Below are 25,455 nucleotides of genomic sequence, written 5' to 3' on the forward strand. Positions count from 1 at the left end.
TAGGGCTAGTTTCCTGACAAAAAGATGTATGTCTTTGATCCATGTAAACTTATTGTATGCTGGAGTGGGTACGAAAGAGAGACCCTTTTTGAGGACCTGGATCTCATGATAAGTCAGAACATGGTCAGAGAGGTTAATTATTTGAGACGTATGGCTTAGTACTGTCTCCTCCTCATGTACCTTCCTCCCCTGCCTCTGTTGCGAGTTTGATATCTTTGTCGAGGGCCCTCCTCCCTCTGGTCCAACTCTAAAAAATTCACCCCTTTTTTTAGGATGCCTCTAGTGTTGGATGGGTCTGAAATATTAGTGGGTAAGCTTGGTTGTTGTCTAGGTTCATTATCCGTATCTGAGGAGTCGTATTCAGAAGTCAAGGTGTTGTCAGAGTTTGTTCTGATTCTACGTGAAAAAGGTCCATAAATACGACCTGTTTCGTAGTCTTTCAGATCTCTAATGAACTTCTGATGTTTCCTCAGTCTAATTGTTTGTTGGAATTTGTCTAGATTTTGTTTTAATTTGATCTCTAATTGAGTATATAAGGGATCTGTTTGGAAATTATGAACAATTTCCTGTTCCAATTGCTTATCAGTCTCTTCCAGTTTAATTTTTTCATGCTTACAAATTATTTGCATGAAGGTCTTAGAACATGTACCGGCTGCTAACTCCCATTCTTTCACTAACTCAGAGTTTTCAGCGTGGGAGGAGGGGATGTTACCAACTCTCAAGCCTCTCGGGATCATTTCTTTTTTAAGGTAATTGTCAAGGGAGGATATCTCCCAGCTAGCTCGTATTTGCTGTCTGTATAGTTTATTCAATGTATTGAATGATGAGTGTATATCAAGTGGATTATCTGTGGCATTTAGTTGTTTGTTAGAGAAGACATTTTCTGCATCTTTGCACCAAAGTGAGCTATCTGGTCTGTTAGCCAGAAAGCCTGACATAGTGTCAGTAGTACAGCTCAGATTAATGGAGCAACCTAGGTATTAAAACCTAAAAATAGTAGAATTAACAGAGACTCAACGTCCAGTGAGGGGCCGAAAGACCTTTCACTAGAGTTGGTTTGGTTGAGGGGTATAAGGGCATAACCCTAGGCAATATGAATATAGAAAAGAGAAAGAGACTGGATAGGGATAGGAGTGGATACTTCCCCGTTCACAGTCCCTATACCCCCGAGAAACACTCGTTCATAGTATAATGGCAAAAAGAATGCCCGTATGGAACTAACATGAAATATATGAAAAATAAATAAATTTTATTAATCCCACTTAGGGAGAGAAAGTAAAAGACTAAATAAAAGTAATAAGTGACAAACGTGTGTATAAACAGTGAAAAAAGAGAACAAATATTTACAGAAGTCGTCTAAAGTTTACTGTATGTGCTCAGCACTTGTATACTTGTAATAAACGGCTATTGAAAATAGGTTTTCAAAGGAACCACTAGAAAAAAATAATAATTACAGGAGTCGTCTAGTTTTTGGGAAGTGGCCGAGGTGCAGTATGGGGCGTTTTTCAATTATATTATCAGAATATAATGTGGGTTTTGAACACTCAGTTATTCTGCTCATACACTCTATACATTTGCTCATTTTTCTTTTTACGTTATTGTTCAGATCATATACCACATTAAAAATAGGAGTAAGTATATATATATTTTGTAGATGTTACTACACTGACTGAACACTTCACTTTCAGGTGTTAATTTTTACTCCATTTCATATTTTGTTTATTGCATGAATTGTTCTGTATGGTGTATAAGTACTAATTCACATTATTGTTGTAGCACAATTTTTCACACTAGCGCAAAATCTCAATTGTAAATGTATGCCTCCCAACTCAGTGTCCTGAGAATCAGGATGCCAGTGGGAGGGAGGTAAGTGGGCAGGCCAGTAAGTGACATGATCACATCACTAGATCCACCCTCAGCAGACCCACCTTGACCGGGGGCAGTTCCGCCTGAGTTAATGGCAGGTCAGTTTTATATGAACGCATGCCATGCTGCCTGTTCATTATTTATGTCAACCTGCTGAGGGCAGGACATGCAGGGGGCACTGTTTCATTGCTACCTGCAAGGTTCCAGTGCACTGAACGTCTTATGATGCACTTGTGCTATGATTTTGGCAACAGTTCCTTGGTGTCCCTAAAAAATGGGACCCTGAAGTGACTGTCCTGCAAAATCGGGATGGTTGGGAGGCCTGCAAATGTGAAACAGCATATTTGTAAGTAAGACAATTGTGAGTGGAGATCTGGGGAGTATTCCTTGATTTCTGAGTAGGCTTTGGACAGTGAGATAGTGAATATCAAGTAATTTCCAAGCTGTAAATGGATAGATAACAGCATTCTCAAAAATGTTTTGTTGTTTATTTAGTTTTACAGGGGAAATTATGATATGTGGAAACGTTTAATCCAGTAGTGGTCGCAACTACTTTTAAGGCTTTATTTGAATAGCCAGCAAGGGGGTTTCCCAATATTTACATGGGGAGATGACTTTATGCTGATGTCTGTGAGTTTATAAGAACATGTTAATCTTTCAATTATTATCTGATGAGGGTTCCTAAATTATATGTGAGAGAAATTAAGTATTATATTTGGAATGGAAAGGTTTATTTTATAGCTATATATGCTAATAATAATGGAGAATACCTGGACATAATATATCAGCTTTAGAAAAGTAATCCAAATGATTACCATATTGAAAAGATATAAACAGTAAGGACCATAGAGAGGACATGTTGAGTTCTTACAGACTAGATAATTGGTTGGGTAATTTAATCCCCAGGTATTTTTCATGTAAGTTTTCATGGCCACAGATGATGGGTAATCAGATGCTCCAGTAGGACATTAAGACAGACTTCAAATGGAGTGTATCTGATTTTGTTAAACTGACTGAAAATCCAGGCACTTGGAATACAAACACCAATGACAGTATCTTAAAAATAAAATAAAAAAATTAACCAATACATTTTAAAAAACCCACAAACATAAGACAAACATTGAGACAGAGCATCAATTCAGTTTGTTCAACCTATAGTGAATGTAAATTAAATAAACCACATGCTTATATTCAAACAAAGACTTTCTTTAATAATTTCATTTTATTTACTATAAGGATTGACTGATATTGTGCAGTACAGAGGTCATAACCATAGGTCAGTGCCATAACATACATGTCTACGTCAACCCAATATTAGTGAGAGTTCTAGTTCTGGGCGGGAGCAAAGATTTGCAGCTATTGTCCTTTTAATGTGGACCTCTTCTACTAATGATCTTTCCACAGAGGGGTTGAGGGGACAGAAGTACAATTCTGCCTCCTCAACTGTTTCATAATTATTTGGAGAAAAATATAATGGGGAAGCTTATTCACCAACAGGGTTAAACCAATTAACCAATCACCTCAGTGATTTGAACTGGCCATGGTGTTTGAAGTAATCACGTGCATCATTTCAGTTTGAAAAGGTGGCATGCCCCAATCCACGTGGCCTAGGTCCTCGCCTCATCCCATCCTCTGGGACATCCCTCCCTGGCAGTGAAGGAGATTGACATCACCAGATGAGGCTCGGGCTGCAAGGAGAATCCCTCCGAGATTGGAGAGTTGGGAGGCTGGTACGTTGTCGTTGATTTCTGTGGGAGGGGGCATGCCAGTAAGTTTTACTACAATCACTGTTTTTGATTGGAGTAAAGGGTAAAGTGCTGCTCTGGATACGTTCATAAAACATGCCTGTGGTTTGTTATGATAGAGCAATGTCTCCAGACCTCCATTATGTCATTATTTTTCCATAATCCATTTTTTAAAATATTCAATAAGCCTGTATTTGATAGACAACAGTTTAAATGAATACAGATTATTCATTGAACAGGAATACATAATTAAAAAATGATAATGACACATGAAATATTGACTACTCTTTTTGTTTAAATGTTAGGATGCAGAATTCATTTTGTAAGCAGAAAGTAAAGGCTGCACTTAATATTTTAGCTCTTCTATAATTACGAAAGAACTATGAATAATTAAATTTTGCTTTTGAGAATTTCTTTTGTGATTGAGCTCAGAACCTCTGATCTAACCTTCAGAGGTGTCACCTGATTGGGAAATGTCAAGAAAATAATTTTAGTGAAATTAATAATGTCAGGAAGCAGAACAAAAACTATACCTTTTATCTATAAAGCCATTTCTGCTTTTTCATTATCCATTAAGTTTACGTATTAGGTTTCAAATAAATTATCAACAGGTGGATTGATCTTGCAAGATTATCTGTATGGGTCCGCAAAATAAATTGTTTTAAAACTGCTGTAACACATCTTGAATTAATATTAGAACACTGTGGTCTAAATTAAATTTGTGCATGATGTATTGTATGAAATAAGAAATTACAGTTTTCTAGGTTAAATGTGAAGGGAAGGTAGCAACATACATTTACTTTAGTTATAAGTACATTTTTAATGCTAACAAAGATAAACTTTGTGCTTGGCTAATCATATTATGTCAGATGGACGGTACCATATATTTACAAATACTATGTGTACAATGTGAACAACACAGAAAAAAGGTGTGGAAATTAGTGGCGCTTATTTGTATAATAAAGAATAGTTTTTTTAAGCTGCTATAAAACACTTAAAAGGGTACTCCAAAACCCACTCTCGACATGCAAAAAACAAACAAATAACCACGAGTGGGTCAGTGTAGAAACTTTCCCACTACTTGGTAAGAGTGTAGCGCTTATAGTTATAGTTCCAAAGTGCTCAAATATATAAACATACACTTACCACTCAGGGTAAAGGCTAAAGGTATACATGCAAAAAAGAAAAACAAAAGGACACATAGAGTAATATTGTATGACCATACATTGAGTTTAGATTTAAATATGTACGGGTAAACTCACATTTTTTAGAGCCTTTTATATGGGTATAAACACTTCTAAACACTTAAGCATCCGTGCCTTTAAGTTAGGCAACAAGACCGTATTGATGCAGTTTGCTCTTTTCTCTTCCTTTCAACCAAAGATCGATCTCCAAATGAGGTAATAAGGAAAAAAGAACTTCTGGGTGCAGATTGTTATACCCTTAGTGCACAGTGCAATATATGTACAGAAAAAAGGTGCTCACCTTTTAGAGAGCCTTTTAATAACTGGCTCTAAGTATTACTGATGTGTTTGTCTATTATTAGGGGTGACACTACCCTTAACCGGATCCAAGAGTTCAAGGTAGAGGTATTTATTAAAGATATTTAAAATATAAATAACTAAAATTACCAAAGTAATAATAAAAAATATAAATAAATACAGCATATGTCGAGTCTCTTCCTCTCCTGCTGTACCACGACGCGTTTCGCCTTCAATGTCGGCTTTTGCAATTGGCATTCTGTTATCATCTCACTATCCATTTTTTAAAAAGAAGCGTTTTCCCGCCTCTTCTCTCTCCATCCAATCGCTCATCGGAGAGGTGGGGATAACAGCTGATCTTTGTTGCGGCTTTGATTGCCGTTTCGTCACGGCAAACCCCTGTTTTTCTTTTTTGCATGTATACCTTTTGCCTTTACCCTGAGTGGTAAGTGTATGCTTATATATTTGAGCACTTTGGAACTATACCTATAAGCGCTACACTCTTACCAAGTAGTGGGAACGTTTCTACACTGACCCACTCGTGGTTATGTGTACAATGTAATTACGCATATCAAGTGATAAAATGAATACAGTTCTTTTAACCAAAGTTTTTAGCATTTGGAAAACAGTGGGGACATTGTATTATGAGAAAGGGTAGTGTTCCGCAATATTTATATTTTGTGTTTATCAAATAAATATTGGGCATCACAAGTGGATCCTGCATAATCTATTTGCGCCTATAGTGCTCCTTTAAAATTTCTTTAAAAATGAGTAGGCAGTTTTCACAATCAGCAGCTATTTGGGAAACCTCAGGAACCTATCAATCACAGATGTAGTGACTCCACAAAGACCAATTAGACGTGACAAGCACTGAAAGTAAGCGTTAATACATCTCACTGAAGGCTTAACCTTACAGTTGAATACATATGATGGAGTCACCAGACTAATCACAAGGGATACCCAATAAGTTTTAATTGTGTTTTTTTTTTTTTTTTACTTGGATATGTCTTTAAACTGATCACACTCTGCTCAGTGTGAGCCACTGATCAACTCGCAGTGATCCGAGATCTGATCACCAACTACTAGCAGCACTGTCAAAGGAGAATGAATGGATTTCATTCAGCTGTAAAATGAGAAAATTATTCTTATAACTCAATGAAAATTTCTGGTACAGTGTTTTGCACCGTGCAGGGTAGGCTCCCATCTGACCAGTAGAAATAGGGAGTCGGTGTATACACTAAGAGACTTTTCTTTATTAACTAAGACCTCAATTTAATATAGGATAGGCTTTTCAAATGATCAAATTATCACAATCTGTTTAAAAAATATATATACATATATTTTTTTCTACAAAAAATTCAATTAATGTTAATGGTGACTTTTGTAAATACACCATTTGAAAAATGTTTCTACTAGAATGTGATCACTTGAAGAGCTTATCCTAAAATATTAAATCGAAGCCTAAGGGGTAGATTTCTTATAGTGGAGTTTTCTTATAGAAGAGGCAATTAGAATTTGATTTCAGAGAGAGCTGTACTAATAATCAGCAATCAAGCATTTGGCAACAGGTATGAATGTGTTATCTTTTATAAATTATGACTTTCATTAATGTATATGTCTGACATAAACAGGTTTATTTTCTGATCTGGTGTCAGTAACTGATCAAAAACACTTTCTATCTTTGGCCAGTACCATGTCACAGTTACCAATGCCATCACAATCCAAATTTCACACAGCACTATTCTACCAACAAAGGACTCAATTTCATTCTTTTGACCGAAAACGGTTGATAAATATTGAATAGTCTACACTCCTAGGAAAGACAATTACTAGGAGAATAATGATTGACCTGTGTTCTTAAGAGGGACATTTTTTCTAATAGAGGGAATTTTTAAATTTATTTTGTGTTTCTATTGATGTCTACATTGCAAAGCCTCTCATAGAAATTATAATTTGTATCCCCGTGAGCCATCAAAGTTTGCACTGTGCACTATTTTAAATTTAAGATTATGTATTGCTGTCAGGTAGTGCTTTGCCACTATAATTCTTTTCAGTTCTCTTAATTTACATTCTTTTCTAGCAAGGACATAACTTAATACTTTATGTGAAACCTGTTTAAAGATTCCATCAAGGAAAAAAACATTCCACACTAAATTTATTTTTTAAACTCCTACATTTACATTTAAAGATAGGACTTTCAAAACATGAACCCTGATAAACACTGAAACGTGTGTTCATTGCTGATAAATGTAATAAATAATAAAGTCTGGATTTCAGCTGTAGGTTCTTACACAGACTACAAAAGAGATTTCAACGCTTGTTTTTTCATAGTATGTACAGTCCTATACAATATCACATCTTCAGTGGTGTACTATGCGATTGGTTTTTCAAGATTGTGATAAGTTAAAGAATAATAACTGCACTATCATTTCACTTCTGTGCTTATCTAATTATCCTATTTTCTTAATATTGCCATATTTTTATTTTTATTGTTTGTTTTGTTGTACATCAGAAAAAGTAAGGACTTCTTCATATGTATACTGAGACAGGGCTCAAAAGTCCCACACTTCATTAGCCATTGAAAGTGAAAATTTAGTAATGGCAAGTACAAATTCACTACTGGTGAGCATACTATGGCTTGCAGTGGCGAGTAACTTTTAAGACCTGGCTAGTAGCATAGGACTTCAAATTGTAAACCCTGGACTGGGAATTCTGGCAATTTATAGCAATTGGGAGAGCATACACAAGTGTCCACTTTGTTGTAAGTTTTCCATAATACAATACAGAAATATATTTGATTGAATAATAGAATTACCTGTCTTGTTGAACTTGTCTCAAGACTTTTCTATGGTTAAGATGAATGTGTGTACAATCAAAGATTACAGGAGCATACCCACACGAGAACAAACATGTCAGTTTGTGCATATCATTGAGAGAAGAGCAAACATGATAGCAAACAGAGTACACATAATTTGAATTCCTGGTTTGTTTTTTTATAACTGTTATTGCTCAGATATTAACATTTCCCGTGGCTAGAACATAGTAACAAGAATTAAATCTCATCTATCACTATTTCTACCTCTTGCTCAGTTAGTAAAGCCACTGAAGGTTGGCTCACTTGTCCAGCTCACTTGTCCACTTGTTGGCTCACTTGTCCACTTGTCCAGCCAGCACTAGCACTGGCATAGGGCCTGACCCTTATGTCTCATAAATAATAATATTCCAATTCTGTATCTACAGGGCTGGAAAATCTAGTGAAAATTTAAAAATGAAGCAAATAAAAAAGAAGTATATACAACGTACATATCCCACAACAGTTTACAATACCTCTTAATGGTATTGGCACAGAATTAAGAGAAATAAAAATAGGGGTGTATTTCTCTATTTAAAATCTTTCTAATTCAATGCTTATTAGAGAGGTCACGGTTTACATTGAAAAAAAGAGGACACCTACATTACCACAAAAGACTTGGAACCCACATTGCCATAAGATTCAAAAATCAATTGACTGGTTACCTCAACCTACATACTAGATACTTCAATCTCCATCTCTAGGTATAAATCCTCACATCTAAATAGCCCTGGTATAAGTCTGCGCCTGGAGACCGAGGTATTTTTTACTTTATTAGGGACTAGGACCCTGGGGTTTAGTAGAGCCCGGGTCTATACCTGGAGACCCAGATATTTCCTAGATACTCTCCATCATTCTACTCTATCTTCATTCTATCAATACATACTGGTTCCTACCTGATATCAGAGACTATAATTGTTGGGAAGTCATTAAGTGTGTTGTTGTCACACAGCTAAACATATTATACTAGAGGCACCGCCATATGTTGCCTTTTGTGCCCCTTTTTTTCAATTTAAATAGGCACCTCCCTAATAAGCATTGAATTAATAAAGCTTTTAAATAGAGATACACCCCTGTTTTTTTTCTCTCTTAATTTTGGGGAAATGCCATTAAGAGGGATTGGAATCTATTATGGAATATGTTATATATACTTCTTTTCTATTTGGTCATTTTTTGATTTTCACTCAATTTTCCAGGTCAGTAGATACAGAATTGGACTATTTCTACTTCTTGTAACCTCATACTAACATGTCCATCACCAAATATATAATTAATAACACAATCGTGTTTTATCAAATTATACAGCTATCTGTTTTCATTATACACACACATGGGCTATTGCTCTATTAATGTTTGTTTGTTTGTTTGCATTCTCTTACAATTTTTATATTTGTTTTATTGTGTTTCATAGTTACTCTATGTCTGCACAGTGAATATTTGCCACTTAAAACATTTAAAATGTTTTATTCAATAATGGTCTCAGTTTGCACAAATCATTTTGATTGTTGAACACTTGACCGTTTAAAATCTGTTTAGTGGAGTTTGCTAATTCTGTCTTGCAGACTTTCTTTAATATATTTCACTTTACTTCTTTTTACCTTGTATTTCAAAACAATAGCTAGTGGTGACATCTCAAATGAGTTTTATCTTTCAGTCTCTTGAGTGATTCAGAGCTTTGGTGAAGCACTTACTTGTGGACTATGATGTGGTGCTTTCATTAAAGGAGAGGCAGAATCATCATTCTTTGAAGAAAAAAAAATCATATTCTTGCAAGCAGAAACTGAAAGTCCGTAAATCGCCAGATAACACTGATACAAAGCAAACCCCAAAAACATAAACTTGGCATTTTGATTTCCTGTAACACTGAACTACATGACACTGCCTTACTTTTAAGGGTAAATAACATAAATAGAACAATGACAGACTCCCTTTAAACATAATAATACAAATAACCTATTATTTTATATAGCACTTTTCACTGGGGAATCGGATCACTTTTATCAGAGTTTTAACAGAATTGGCAACTAAGAAATATAACAAACAAAGACACCCCTGATTGTCAATATTAATTTAATGGCAATAAAAAACTCAAACTACATATAACATTTTTTTTTTTTACAAAGAAAATCTTAAACATAAGAAACTTTCCAGATGGTGGTATTTTATTAAAAGGGATACTAAAAGCACCAAAAGAACTTTAGTTTAAATGATTTAGGCTTGCTGAAGTGTTCTATGGGTGAGGAGTATTCGATTTTAACCCCAGTTTATATGCGTAATTGGCACTTTCAGTGGTGGGACTACTGGCGGTGCCGCTGCAATGGGACCCACAAGCTCAGGGAGAGCTTATTATGTGGTCCATGCACTTAGAACCAACCGCTGGCTCTAATCCCGCTGGCCCTAGTCTGGTGCCACGGTTCTTTAACAGTAGAATCAGGAACTTGCTCTATTTGATGCCGCAGTGCTGGTAGGAAGTGAGTATAAGACACTTCCTCCCAGCTTACCAGTGAGCTGCAAGAGGAGAGGACAATAGAAAGGAGGGAGAGTTGGACCAGTCTCCTATCAAACTCCTATCAGTTAGCATGAGTAGGGTCATACAACCCAGTGCAGTATGCAATAATATGAGAAGGGTGCCCGCAGTTGGACTAGCCACTTCCCCTAGTGGTCAGACATACAAACGACTATCAATAAATACCAACCACACTCCTATCAACTTAAAAATTTAACTCAGATATCACATTAAAAAATATATTATAATAATATTCTGTCCAAATGAATGTATCTCAAGCACAAAAAAAGGACCAATTGCAAATTTGAAGTGAAATAATATCAATGTACAAAATGTGTTCATGTGTAATAAAGAAAAATAGCAAATAAAATCACAAAATAATTGCAAAGAACACTGCACAAAGTGTTATACCTCTTATCTGTAACAGATAATATGAGCAAGACACGAAAAGCACCCTAATGTTTCGGCCCCACTGGCCTTTCTTAAGGGTGATGTGATTTCACTAAGTGCTAATTTAAACACGGATTTACATAGCAAAAAAGGCGTGCACAATAATCACACTGAGCCCACTAGGGTTGCCATAGTTACTAAAAAGCATAAACAAAAAAACAAGTGAGAGCAGTGAAAAGTTGCCACAGTGAGCCAACAACGCTCAACATATGCATGTCAAGGTAGAAAGAAAAAACATGTAAATCGTCACAATTAATTAATATGTGATATAAATCCAAAGGGAAACTATAACCAACTAATCCCCAGATGCAAATTTAAAGTTGAAAGAAAATGCTGATTTAAAAGCAAGGTACCTGCAATTTAAATGACCAGAAAAATCCAGTGTCAAGCTCTGCAAAAAAGGTATCCTCAATTACGAAAAACCAGAGGGCCCAAAATATACAATGCCCAAGGTAGGAAAGCTAACGCATGCCCATTTGTTCCTACGTACTTTCAGTGATGAAGGAAAGGCATTAGAGAACATCACAACAGAACATCAGAAACGACCACAAGGGTAGAGAGAGAACACAATCAGTAGCACGAAATTCCCAATGAAAAATTAAAACATTAACAAAAATAAAAACCAATAAACAATAATTAAAAATAGAAAATACATATATCATGAAAATATAAAATACAAAACAAAAAAATTAATAATGAAAAAGGAGAAAGATTCAAACTGAATCAACATGAGTCCTCAGCAAGTAAGTTCCATCAATTATAAGACCCACATCAGATTTGATTATTTAAAATCATTGATTATCTCTGCTTGTATTTCAAACCTATTGTTTCCTTTAATTCTGACCAATTAAAACTGAACAGATGAAAAGAATCAAAATTTAAAACGGAGTTACTGTCAATGGGTTTAGAATAAAGGTCAAAGTCAAACTTGTCATCAGAAACACTCACCTGTACATCGAGAAAGTGTACCATAGTGGTATCATTCCAATGTAAAGGTGACACTTGAAATGCATGAGTCCAGCTATGACTTGAAAGCCAGTAGGTCTTCAAAGAAACCTTTCCAGACAAAAAAAAAAGATTTCATCAATATATCGGACCAGCAGGGGAACTTACCAAGCACTTACCAAGGACCATCAGCACCGCACCGAGCATCCACTTGACACCATAAGCACTGCAGACCCCACGAACCACCGCAGCTTGGTTGGGGTCTCGCCGTCTCCTACCCACCCTGGACCTACGACAAGGTTCCAGGCTCCAGTGGGTGAGCCTCTCTTTCCCCAGAGAGCAAAGCAGGAACAGGAACAAGCTCTTAGAAGAGCTTAGTGATTATAGCAAGGGAGTATGAAGAGCATAGCAATCCCTTGTAGCAGATTCCCCCCAATAAGAGACAGGACTCTAGATTGAGGGTGAAGTAGAACTGAAGGTTTAATGATACAGCTGCTTCTTTTATATAGTATTTCCCCACAAGGTTACCGCCCACGTGGACCTTGTGGGGCACAGGACATGAACTCATAAACCAATATAAAACAGAGTTTTACATTTGAACACTCCCAGTTACTGTACACCCTCCCCTCTGCCTGTGATACAATTAACAAACACAATGAACTAACTCAATTACCACAGGCAGAAAACATAATTTTTTACACAAAACACAGAAAACACCCCAAAACACCACATACCCCCACAAACATATCCAAAATTCACCCAGATCAGAGCAGGGGTTAAAAAGTTTTATGGAAGTCACATTTGACTGACCGTAAGCATGGCTTTCATGCCCAAAACAGTTCCACAGATTTAGGCTGTGCAGCCGGTATATCTTATCCTCTATCCTAATTAAGATAACTTAATTATCTCCAGGTACAGGAAATATCTCTACCGTATATACTCGAGTATAAGCCGACCCGAATATAAGCCGAGGCCCCTAATTTTACCCCCAAAAAATGGGAAATCTTATTGACTCGAGTATAAGACTAGGGTGGGAAATGCAGCAGCTACTGGTAAATTTCTAAATAAAATTAGATCCTAAAAAAAATATATTAATTGAATATTTATTTACAGTGTGTGTATAATGAATGCAGTGTGTGTGTATAATGAATGCAGTGTGTGTGTATAATGAATGCAGTGTGTGTGTATAATGAATGCAGTGTGTGTATGAGTGCAGTGTGTGTATGAGTGCAGCGTGTGTATGAATGCAGTGTGTGTATGAATGCAGTGTGTATGAATGCAGTGTGTATGAGTGCAGTGTGTATGAGTGCAGTGTGTATGAGTGCAGTGTGTATGAGTGCAGTGTGTATGAGTGCAGTGTGTATGAATGCAGTGTGTATGAGTGCAGTGTGTATGAGTGCAGTGTGTGTATGAATGCAGTGTGTGTATGAGTGCAGTGTGTGTATGAGTGCAGTGTGTGTATGAATGCAGTGTGTGTATGAGTGCAGTGTGTGTATGAATGCAGTGTATATGAGTGCAGTGTGTATGAGTGTGTGTGTGTGTGTGTGTGTGTGTGTGTGTGTGTGTGTGTGTGTGTGTGTGTGTGTGTGTGTGTGTGTGTGTGTTGAAGAGCCTTGGTGGGGGGTGGGCAATTTTATTATTTTTTTAAAAAAAAATTATTTAAATTTTTTTATTTATTATTTCTTATTATTTAATTTAATTAACTTTTTTATTTTATTATTATTATTATTATTTATTATTCATTTATTTTTTTTCGTCCCCCCTCCCTGCTTGATTCATGGCAGGGAGGGGGGCTCCTTCCCTGGTGGTCCAGCATTGGCAGTTCAGTGGGGGGAGAAGGGGGCTGTCAGAGCTGTACTTACCTTTCCTGCAGCTCCTGTCAGCTCTCTTCTCCTCCTATGCGCCGTCCGTGCAGCTCTTCTGTCAGCTCCCAGTGTAAATCTCGCGAGAGCCGCGGCTCTCGCGAGATTTACACTGGGAGCTGACCGAGGTGCTGAACGGACGGCGCAGAGGAGAAGGGAGCTGACAGGAGCTGCAGGAAAGGTAAGTACAGCTCTGACAGCCCCAGTCTGTATTATGGCAATGCAAATTGCCATAATACAGACTATTGACTCGAGTATAAGCCGAGTTGGGGTTTTTCAGCACAAAAAATGTGCTGAAAAACTCGGCTTATACTCGAGTATATACGGTAATTTAAAAACTGTTACAAAAACCACATAAACATAAATAACTCTTATAATACAATGTTTAACCTATATGTCCAACATATCCCCAGATAGCTTGGATCTGAGCGCTTAATATGTCCAATGTTAAAAGTGCCCTATAGTCCAAGGAAGGGTGGGGTCAGACAATAGCAAGGGCTGATGGGAGATTGAGGAGGGACAATGCAGCCAGTTTCAACTGGTCTGGCAGTGTCCCTGGGACAACGCCCTGCTGGGGAAACAATAGAACAGGAAAAAGGGGGAGGGGAAGAGGCACATTTTCCCATAGAAGTCACTTTTTAGCATGTTTTTTTTGCAGGGCCCATAGTCTTGGGGCAGAAATAGTGTATTAAAACTCCATAAGCCCAAATAGGGTTTTTAAACGGCAATACCCCCAGGGGCCATAGTCACAGGGCAGGAGGCAGACAAGCAGGCCCCTCCAAAAACTCATGGCAAACTCCCTTAAAAAGGGGAGTTTGTCACGGAATCCATGAAAAGTTTGGCATATGCAGGAGCCACATTTGATGCCATAGCAGTACTCCTGAGTTGTTTAAAGAATAGTTTGCCGTAACTAAAATTATTTTCCTGTACTATCACATGTTGTAGATCCAAAACAAACTGTGTCTGCAGGAGTGTCAAATCGTCTCTGGCAGATTTTCAGTAATAGCCCATATATCACTATCATGAGGGATGGAGGTATATAAGCTGTTGACATCTGTAGTACAAAGTAAATCTCAGAGTGTCCCTGAAAGGCACTTACCTTATTCAGAAATGTAGTGTCATGCACATATGGTATTTAGGACTAATGGTTGTAAAATACAGTCCAGAAACTGTGAGAGTGGCTGTAATAGAGATTTCACAACCTATACCAAGGTAGTTATAAATTGATTTATCACATAAGCAGGGGTGGACTGACCGGTCGGGCACTTCGGACATGGTCCGAGGGCCCGGCCGGGAGGGGGGCCCGCCATCAGGGGGCCCGCCCGCCCCTTTAAATGCTGCAGCCGCCTGAGCTTCTCTGTTTCCTGTACCCGGCCGGACTGACAGGAAGGTGCACACTCAGTGTGCACCTTCCTATCACTCCGGACGGGCACCGGCCATGCTACAGGGGAGGGGAGGTGAGAAGAGAGAGGGAGGGAGGGGGTAAAAAGAGATTGGGAGGGGAGGGGGGGTCAAAAGAGATTGGGAGGGGAGGAGGGTCAAAAGAGATTGGGAGGGGAGGGGGGTAAAAAGAGATTGGGAGGGGAGGGGGTCAAAAGAGATTGGGAGGGGAGGGGGTAAAAAGAGATTGGGAGGGGAGGGGGTCAAAAGAGATTGGGAGGGGAGGGGGTCAAAAGAGATTGGGAGGGGAGGGGGTAAAAAGAGATTGGGAGGGGAGGGGGTAAAAAGAGAGTGGGGGGTAAAAAGAGAGTGGGAGGGGGGTAAAAAGAGAGAGGGGGTAAAAAGAGAGTGCCACACATTGCCTCACACACACACACATACACTGCCCACCCATACACACACAGCCCCCCATACTAACATTGCCACACACATACACAGCCCCCTCATACACACATTGCCCCACACACCCTACACATTCACACACTACACCCACTCACACACACTGAACCTTTCACACACACTGCACCCCTTACACATTGCACCACTGCTCCTATACCCTACTACAGCCTCATATCCCAGCAGACCCCAGGTAAGTTGTCAAACTGTTCTTAAACGGTTTGACTACTTACTCTGGGAGGGGGGCCCGGCCCTCCTGGCACCATAACGACTACACAGAGCAGTTGTGGTTATTGTGCATGGATTATTTCTTTAAATAATCTACAAGTGCCCCAGTAGCCAGCAAGCCAGCCAGCCCACAGGCCGGCCAGCCAGCCAGCCAGCCCACAGGCTGGCCAGTAGCCAGCCAGCCAGCCCACAGGCCACCAGTTAGGCTTACAGCCAGCAAGCCCACAGCCTGCCAACCGCAGCCAACAAGCCACAGCCTGCCAGCCAGCAAGCCACAGCCAGCAAGCCACAGCCTGCCAGCCGCAGCCAGCAAGCCAACAGCCTGCCAGCTGCAGCCAGCAAGCCCACAGCCTGCCGGCAGTAGCCAGCAAGCCCACAGCCTGCCAGCCGCAGCCAGTAAGCCCACAGCCTTCCAGCAAGCCCACAGACTGCCAGCCAGCAACAGTAATTAAGGTAAGAGGAGCCAACCTGGCCTAGGTATCAGCGAGCTATGTTGTGTTGCTATATTGTGAATAGGAACCAGAGTGTTGGAGAGACCCCCTTCCAGGCCCCATTAGACTCCATTGTAGTCTCTAATGGGACCTGGAGGAAATTCTTTCTAACATACTCTCTAAAGGACACTGAGATAGCCTCTGCTAGAATGCTCCCCCCTCCATTGCCCATTAGCCCTCAATTGTAGTCTCTACTGGGGTCTGGAGGCGACTGTTTCCAGCAGGGACACTGAGATTGCCTCTGTTAGAAAGACCCCCTTCCAAGCCTATTAGACTCCATTGTAGTCTCTAATAGGGCCTGGAGGGGATTCTTTCTAACACACTCTCTAAAGGACACTGAGATAGCCTCTGCTAGAAAGACCCCCCTCCATGGCCCATTAGCCCTCAATTGTAGTCTCTACTGGGGCCTTGAAGGGATTATTGCACTTTTGTTCCTTGTGTCTAAAGATTGTGTAGGGTGTGGCTGGAGGCGGTGCATGGAGGCGGGACATGGGTGGCGCTTGCTGCGGAGTATGGGTGGGGCCTGTAAGGGGGCCCTTGATTTATTTTTCCCGGGGGCCCTGAGGGTTCTCAGTCCGCCCCTGCACATAAGTAAATACATCTAAATATTTAGTGGGTGCTTCAACATCTGAAAATACCTCAGTGGTTGTCACTTGTTTTAATGACTTATGGGTTTACCTGTAGCGATTATAACTTCTAAAAGATCTATTCAGCACAAGTTTAACTTATATCAAATAAATATAACAATCTTAGCACTAGGGGTATTTTGAAACAATATTTATTGTCTCTTTAATATTATTTTGGTAATAATCAGTGAACTCCAGGGAGGTAACTATCCATGATATTGCTGTCAATATAGGCAAACAGTTTTTTTCTTTTGGACTCATATTCTATAGTTAGCATTATTTACTTATGTGATAAATCTATTTGTAGCTACCTTGATAGAGGTTGTGTTTCCTGGGTGGGGTCCTGTTGGTAACATTTAAACCAATATATAACCATCTGTAATAGGTTGGGCCATTTTAATTTACTACCCTTTACCTATTTTTCCTCCTTTAACCACCCCTTTCAGATAGGAGAATATTGCTGTACATCCTTTCTAATACACCACCTATAATTTAGGAACTATGCTTTTGTTTTGGGGACTATGTTACCAATTTTTGGTATATTTATTAAAACATCTTATTAGAGATCAATAGTTACCTGTGGCTGCTCCGTCTGACTGTTGAGTGTTAAATTACGTTATTGGTCTTTTCACCTTGGGCATCATTGCCTTTTAAACTTTAATTCAATAAAGGTTGTGTTTTAAATAAGAACCACACTCTCTTTTTCTCAATAAATCTGGAGGGCGTAAACCCCTCGATTTTATGGTGGACCATTTAATATCAAATGTAATTTACTTTTCTGTATTTAACAAGCTTTTTGCACATGATCATATTGTCATCCCAGGAGTTTTCAGTGCTGTCCTAGTGATTGTTTAAATCTTTGGTTTAAGTATTTGACTACATATTTTTACTTTAACGTACATTATCTTTAATGCTCTATAAAATATATTGTCCGTATCCCACATGTACTTTACATTCCTTATTGTCTTTGTACTCTCATCCATTAAACATAAATATGTAAACACGACATGTTGGACAAATTGTACTACGTTGCTTGGATGTAAGACATCTTAATGACATTACTACATCTCAATGCCAGATAATTTATTGCACAGGCCAAATCACAGTATTTGATCAAAACTGTGGTTATTGGCAAATGATGCTAGAACGAGCTTCTAGAAATTGTATGCATGCCAGATGGGCTAGAGCAGGGTAAGCATTGCAAATGCAGTTGTTTTTACACAGGTATTTCAATCACAATGACAATGCAAATCATGTTGACCTCATCTACTATTTGAGAGACACTATGTTCCTCACTGCTTCCCTTTGTCGTGCCCTAGGGAATGAAAAGGTATCATCATTTTTTGGGAGTACAATCTGCAATGTGCTGTAGTGTTACACTAAATTGAAGGTATCTGTATAATAGCAGATGACATGATTCTAGCTGCATCCACAAGGCAGAAACATGATCAAATATTGAGCAATGTCAAGCAGAGAGCCCAGAAACTCAATGTCAGATTCAATTTACACAAAATCCAATATACATCAACACAAGTCAAATACACAGGCCATATAATTACTTCAGAAGGACCCAAGAAAGATAATGACAACTCAGCACACAAAACTGAACTGCATTGAAGTGCATTTTCTGTTTATTTGACTTAAACAGGAATTTTAATTTTTTTAGGATTATTAACCAACTGTGTCCCCAAGCACAGAAAAAGTATTTCCTTACTTTCCTGTACATACAGGTGGTTTATTCCCTTCTATAGATACGCTTAATCCATTCACTGCCAAACAATCTGCAAATAACATCAACCAAAATATATCATGTTTTTGGTGTTCTAGAGAGCAAAATTGTGTAAATAACATTTTCATATTAGTATAGAAGGGTAGCATTTTACTATGAGAACAAAAACATAATGTAGACATTTATAGACAGTGATAAAAACAGATACAGAATAATGATGTACATGTATATAGCAACCATATATTGTCACATTGTTTTATATAATTACACTGGTACACTTGCCAGAAGTACCCCACATTGTCCACCTCACCTTATGCATGCTTCAGTGGTCCCAAAAGGTCTCTTACTCAAAATGGACCTAGAGAGATAGTGTTGCTGCATCTAATGCATGCACAACAGCAGTACTGCAGCCCCATTGAGATAAATAGGTCAAGGAGGGCCTTGACAGTTGTTCTGAGCAAGGCTGTATATATTGGTGGATATAGAAAGGAGGGGGAAGAGGGGGGGCATAAGGTGGCAGAGGGCATGTTTAGGCTGGTGTAACAGTTACACTACAGCCATTTTAGTTTTGCAACTGTCCCCTCCTGTCAACCCTGTGTTAAAAAAAACATTGTCATTGTCTAATGTTGTTATAAGGCTCAATATATATTTGTTATATGTTAATTGGAGGCAATGACTGTTTTAATAAATAAAAATGGCTGTGGCATTTTCTACCCACTACGTCTGTGCCTTGTGGTTTAAGTAGACACAGTCTGGTAGTCTAGGCTACGACTGTCATGAATTTGTTTATCTTAACGGACCTCCACCAGCTCTGGCTACAAAAAGCTGGCTGAGTTTAGCGCACTGCTGGGGATCCACTAACATACAGAAAGAGTTGTTGGTAACTGCTCAGGTGCTAGATACAAAGATATGGCCTCCTGAATATGGTTACCCCTGATGCAATATATTCAGGTATAGGAAGGGCATTGTTTCCTAATTAAATGTTCTTGCCATTAACAAAATAAGTTTGCAAATATATTTACTTTCAGTAGTCAGTAGTGTATACACAACGTTGATAAATCTGGAATACCTTAAGAATATAGTGAAAAAGTAAAGGAGAAACAATGTCTTTCGTATCTTACAGTTACTCCTGTTGTCATTTTTATACACAGCTCAACATAATTGAATATGTTTGCCTGCATATATGTAGTTAGTGTGAATGCAGGTATAAACTAATGTAGACCTCCCAGAACTCTGAGTAAGGAGTTAATAATCACTAAATATTTCAAATATATCACTAAAAGACAACGGACAACTAAACTGCAAGCTGTAGCCAAAATAGATACCTTAAAACCCTTCTTCAACTTTACAAACTTATAAACTAAATTTACTAATGTTTTTAATAAGAAAAAACATTTAATGGTTATATAATTGATCTGATTTTTAAAAAAACATTACAGAATTTACTTGATTTTTAAATAGTGATTCTTAAAAAAAATTAAGAATTTTTTTAACTAACACACAGAAATCGTTTCTGAAGACTTCTTTTTAGAACATTCTTTCAATGCTTCAAAAAAAAAGCAATTTTGACATTTTTAGAGCAATTTATACTGATTTAGAGCAATTTATACTGATTAAACAGATGCAAACATGATAAGCGTATATGAATTTAGTATGCACTAACTTTAACAGGAAATGACAGAAAAGAAAAAGTGTACTCAGTGCGGAATAATTTATAAATTATCCATGACCAATTTGTTCCAAACACAGGCAAATCTTATTATTAAAATAAACATAACAGCTCCCTTAGAGGCTTTCCAAACTCCACCAAATTACAAGTGACAATACAAACTAACAGTTCTAGAGAACTAAAACGTGAAAGTATCGCACATTACCCAATAGAAATCTCTTAAAATCTCAAGTCACAGTTTTATTCTTAAAGGAACACTAGAGTCACCTAAATTACTTTAGCTAAATAAAGCAGTTTTAGTGTATAGATCATTCCCAGGGCCGGACTGGGAAAAAAATTAGGCCCGGGCATTTTTCAATCGGAGCGGCCCCCTAAGAAGGGGGCGGGGCCAGAGAGGGTGTGTTTTGTCATCACTAATGACAAGCACGCCCCCTCGCAAAGTGAGCATGTTGGTTCAATGCGCAGAGCCCCACTGAAGAGCTCTGGCATTAGAAAAAGGCCCTGAATTTGTTCTGCACAGTGCAAGCAAATTTAATAACATGCTTGCGCTGTGTTTGCTTTTAAATTGTCTCTGGTGTCTCCACAAGTGGGATACCAGAGGACAAAAGGGCCAGGAAAGTGCATGGTGCATATGTTTGGAGCCTGCTTGTGGGATTGCGTGTGTGTAGAGTGTGGTGTGGTATTGTGTAAATAGGTCAATTTCATTTGTGTTTGTGGTGTAATGTGTGGCTAGGGGCTGTAGAGAGTGTGTGTATAGGGGGCATAGTGTTATAGGGGATGTAGCGAGTGTGTGCATACGGGCTGTAGTGTGTGTGTGTGTGTGTGTGTGTGTGTGTAGGTGACGTAGTGTGTGTAGGGGTTGTAGAGAGGGTGTGTTTAGAGAATGTTGTATGTGTTTGCTGATAAGGAATGTAGTGTGTGTGTAGGTGGTGCAGTGTGTGTGCGTGTGTAGGAGATCTACTGCGTAAAGGACCTAGAGTGTGTATAGGAGATTGTGTGTGTGTGTGTAGGGGATTAAGAGTGCATATAGGGTAAGGGATCTAGCGTGTATCTGGAGCGTAATGTGTGTAGTGGTGCAGTGTGAGGGGTGCTGTAGTGTGTATATTATATTTGGACGTATTGTATGTTTGAGGGGCACAGTGTGTGTGTCTGTAAGAGGGGTGCTGTGTGTGAGGGTGTTTTTATCTGCTGTCACATTCTAGGTTTCTAATTTTCTTTGTCTGTTAACTCACTGAGGGTTATTTGGGTGCTGTGTGTGTTTGGGTGTCGCGCTGTGTGTCTGGGGGTGCGCTGTGTGTCTGGGTGCGCTGTGTGTGTTTGGGGTGCGCTGTGTGTGTTTGGGGTGCGCTGTGTGTGTTTGGGGTGCGCTGTGTGTCTGGGGGTGCGCTGTGTGTCTGGGGGTGCGCTGTGTGTCTGGGGGTGCGCTGTGTGTCTGGATGCGCTGTGTGTCTGGATGAGCTGTGTGTCTGGATGCGCTGTGTGTCTGGGGTTGCTGTGTGTGTCTGGGTGCTGTGTGTGTGTCTGGGGGTGCTGTGTGTGTGTCTGGGGGTGCTGTGTGTGTGTCTGGGGGTGCTGTGTGTGTGTCTGGGGCTGCTGTGTGTGTGTCTGGGTGCTGTGTGTGTGTCTGGGGGTGCTGTGTGTGTGTCTGGGGGTGCTGTGTGTGTGTCTGGGGGTGCTGTGTGTGTGTCTGAGGGTGCTGTGTGTGTGTCTGGGGTGCTGTTTGTGTGAGTGTATTTTTTTATTTAAATTAAAATATATTTTTTTATTAATAAAATAAAATGTTAAATGACCCCCCCTTCCCCCCTTCTTACCTTTATCCTGAGAGGGGGGAGTCCGTTCAACCATGAGGAGGGGCCTGCTGCCATGGAGGGTGCTTCCTTCCCTGGTGGTCCAGTGGTGAGAGTGAACTCTAGCCTGCAGGCTAGAGTTCACTCTCGCGAGATCTGACCGTTGCCGCGATAACCGCGGCAACGCTCAGAATCCCGCGAGAGGACCCGGCGGAGCTGCTGGATAGAGCTCGCCAGGTCTTCTCCTCCCTCCCTCCCCAAGCGGCCGCATCTGAGTGCCTGTGGGCCGGTGAGGGAGATCTTTGATCTCCCCACTGGCCCATGGAGGCAGACAGCAGGGCTGGCGCTCGGGTAGCATGATCTCCCCTGCCGCCCTCGGCCCCACGGCCATCGCGGCCCACCGGGCATTTGCCCGGTGTGCCCGATGGCCAGTCCGGGCCTGATCATTCCCCTGCAATTCCACTGCTCAATTCACTGTCATTTAGGAGTTAAATTACTTTGTTTCTGTTTATGCAGCCCTAACCACACCTCCCCTGGCTATGATTGACAGAGCCTGCATGAAAAAAAAAACTGGTTTCACTTTCAAACAGATGTAATTTACCTTAAATAATTGTATCTCAATCTCTAAATTGAACTTTAATCACATACAGGAGGCACTTGCAGGGTCTAGCAAGCTATTAACATAGCAGGGGATAAGAAAATCCTAATTAAACAGAACTTGCAATAAAGAAAGCCTAAATAGGGCTCTCTTTACAGGAAGTGTTTATGGAAGGCTGTGCAAGTCACATGCAGGGAGGTGTGACTAGGGTTCATAAACAAAGGGATTTAACTCCTAAATGGCAGAGGATTGAGCAGTGAGGCTGCAGGGGCATGTTCTATACACCAAAACTGCTTCATTAAGCTAAAGTTGTTCAGGTGACTATAGTGTCCCTTTAAGAACATCAACCGACTTTTTACCTTTCATCACCCAGTTGATACATTGTGTTCTGTTAAGTTGGGAGGTAATTTCACAATTCTGGATTATACAAAAACAGCAATAGTTAAGTGTAGTATTTCTAGTTAAATAGTGTAAAATATTAATATAACAAATATAACAAAAAAGATTAGGACTATCAACTTTATTATATCTTTAAGTTCTACCCTATCTCAGGACAGTCGGGAGTTCACAGCTTTGAAGATATGCTATTCTTATTAAACTGATTTATTATTATGTTGCCTGTTTAAAAGTTATTTGAACAAACAGATACATTCAGCTGTATTTGTATCTAGTTTTGTTTGCATACATGTTTTGGATTTTCTGATAGTTTGGTAGTTCCAATGTCCTTCCTGCTATTAATCAGCCTATATATGTATATCCACTCTCCTCTCTCTTCCTTTCATTAATTTATATTTTGACTTGACAATTTATTACTAGAGCTGTTCCCTTCATTCTAATATATCATAAGGTTTTTATAGCCCCTTACACATTTAATATTAAAATAAGAGTTATGTCTGAATGAATTAAGGGCTAGATCTACCTCAATTTCCTTGTTATCATTTCTGCTTAAAGAGAAACAATCACTTCCTCAGTTTTAGCACAATCTAATAGTTCACTAAAAGTTAGACATAGGTTGTGCTAAACTTATTTAACATTACAGTTTATTTTGTTTTTATCTACATGTTTTGCTGGGCAAAGCCAGACATCGTATGTAACTAACTAAATTTCGCAGCAATATACACCGTCAACAGCATTTCTATGTTAGATGATCCAGTGATCACTCATGGGGCATGGTTGTTGCTTCAATGAAGAAGTGTAGCAAAGATAAGTGTTTTATCTGTTTTTAATTCTGTTGCCTTAGTCTCTTATTCTACCCAGTTAATGTTGAAACAAGAAACTGTCTCTGGAATTGATATATATTAACATTTACTTTATGTTTATTTCAAACAAATCACAAACAGGTTAGTTATTCAACCTTATTTAGTTGTTCATTTGGTAACCAGCTTACCTAGAATTGGAATTTCTTGAATATAAATCAGGTAATTAATAAATATGTTTCTGTAGCTCAATATCATAAAAACAATGAGTGTTTTTTTTTTATAATCAAAACAGTTTAGGGGCAGAGCCATTTTAAAAGTTGCACAAATACAATGGGTCCAATGAATTCTGGTGAGGTAGCTCAGTTAATGAATGAGTGCACCTGCTGAAGAAGCCATTCAAACCTCAGGGTAATGAGTTTAAACTCCTGGTACGGTCAGCTCACTCATCATCTCAATGTCAATTAAATTAGTTTAAGGTTAGGTAATGATTATTTATCAGCTGGAAAATCAGTAAAAAAGAAAAAAAGAAAAAAAAAAGAGGATACACTAAGCATTTCCTGTTCTCTTGGGAAGAAACAAATGCATCATTATAATGTTGCTGGTAATTACTTGAATTTTAGAGCTTTGCTCCAGAGATGAGATTTGTAAATAACCTTCAGTATGTTTTAACCATCATAGAATGCTGAATTTTCTATAAACATGTGCATTATCATGTCAGTTCTTAAATATAAATACTGTTTTATCAACTAATCAGGGTAGCAGATAGACAACCGTATGTTATAAATTATATATCTTATATATCATTAGTTGTCATATCACATTCAAATTTTGATTCATGTATATCGAATCTAGCTTTGCCCCTTTGCATGGTCCATTTGATGAATTACCCGGTCACCTCCTCCACAACAAAGCTATTAATGTATTTTTAAGGGTATTATTGTTAGGCTTTCTGGTGTCTGGTAGGTAATTATCTTGTGCTTAGTCAGGTATGTTCCAGACACCAAGGTGCCCAAGTTGTGCAATGTGCTTAAACTGAGGAATTTCATAATGACCCCCTGTTGGGAATGTGTCTATATACACCTGTGTGTTTGCCAATAAATTTAGAGCTGTTCTACCCTTCATCGAGCCTCAGCTGATGTTTAAGAAGAGCTATAACGACTATACCAGCTCTATCCAAGGGGAAAGGGACAAGCTATAATAACTTTGACTACTCTGTCCCAGGACAGAAGGAATACTTGGTGGACATACTTATAGGAGCTCCATCACAGTCCAGCCTTTAAAAATGATATCTTTAGGTGGAACTGTGTCTTACAATAAGATAACTTGCTCAATTAGTTTAAAATCTATAAACATGCTGTAAGTTTTAAAGTGTCTAAACAATGGCTGTTCTGCTTTCAGTCTCAGAGCAGATATTGTTGCCCGGAATAGAATAACATTTCTTTCTTGCCAAAGTGACGGCAACGGTACTAGGTCATTGAGCTGTCACTTACCTGAGAAAGGTGTAACTATAAAGCAAGCACTGTCACTTGTCTTATTTTTGTACATTGGACTTAACATTATTTTTTTGTTAAATGCTGTAAGTAAAA

The sequence above is a fragment of the Pelobates fuscus genome, chromosome 2 (genome assembly GCF_036172605.1).
Source record: "Pelobates fuscus isolate aPelFus1 chromosome 2, aPelFus1.pri, whole genome shotgun sequence".
NCBI lineage: Eukaryota > Metazoa > Chordata > Amphibia > Anura > Pelobatidae > Pelobates > Pelobates fuscus.